We start from the raw sequence: 1,141 nt of genomic DNA, 5'->3' as shown, positions 1-1,141 counted from the left end.
AACCTCTCCAAATAAATAAATAAATAAATAAATAAATTTAAATAAAATAATTATTAAAAAAATATTTTGCCAGAGGGTGCAAGTACTCTCTAGAGAAAGTGAGAAAGCCCCCTCTATGGGGGTGATAACACCCCAATCCCTTCTCCATTTGCCCCTCTTCCAAAATTTTGAGCATTGCATGCACCTGGGCCCCGTGTGGTTTTCAACCTGCCAGGTTCAGGACTTGAACCACGCAGTCAGTCATGTGGCATCCCGCTGCTTTAACCACCGTGCCACAGCCCGGCCCTTTAACTGTGATAAATGTCTTGGTATCCATTTCCCATCAGGTTCCCCTTCTGAGCTCTCTCCCTTTACCGTCCATTCATTGCCAGTCTTCCGTTTCTCCCTTGGTTCTCTTCCTGCTCTCTTCTCTTCTGGCTCCCGCCTTCTAGAAATTTCCTGGGATAGCAAAGACTAGAGGATGTTGACATGGTTTCCAGACTGCAAATGTCTCTACGTAGTCTGGTTCCTTCCACAGACTGATTTTAATCCAAGCTAAAGCAGTGGGTTAGGGGACCAGCAGGTGGCGTGGTGCTTAAGTGCCCTGGACTCCCACACGACTGACTGGGGTTCGAGTCTTGGACCTGGCGGCCTGCTTTCTCACTTTCCCTCTCTCTCTCTGTCCCTATCAAGTCAAATTAAAGTAAGTAAGTAAATTAAATAAATGACTTATAAAAAATACTTTAGGGAACCAGCAGTTAGCGTAATGGCTATGTCGCTGGACTCCCACGTAGTCGACCGCAGTTCGTGTCCCGGACCCGGTGGCTTAAAACTCACGCCGGGCGCGTGTGCATGCGTGCCCAAGATCCCGAGAGGAGAATGGAGGAGAAGGGATTGCGGCGTGACCATCCCCCCTGGGGGGTGATTTCTCGCTTTCTGTCTCTATGTCTCTCTCTGTCTGTCTGGCGAGCGCACGCGCCCTACAGTGAAAATCTCTCAAAAAAAAAAAACTTTAAAAAATATATAAAGCAGTGGATTAGAACACAGGTAGTTTCGGGGGGTCGGTATGTGGCGTGGTGGTCAAGGTGGCTGGTCTCACATGGCTGACTGTGGTTCAAGTCCTGGACCTGGCAGCTTGCTTTCTCACTTTCCTTATCTCTCT

Source organism: Tupaia chinensis, unplaced genomic scaffold (genome assembly GCF_000334495.1).
Source record: "Tupaia chinensis unplaced genomic scaffold, TupChi_1.0 Scaffold000116_1, whole genome shotgun sequence".
Lineage (NCBI taxonomy): Eukaryota > Metazoa > Chordata > Mammalia > Scandentia > Tupaiidae > Tupaia > Tupaia belangeri.
Note: the sequence above shows the minus strand (reverse complement) of the source record.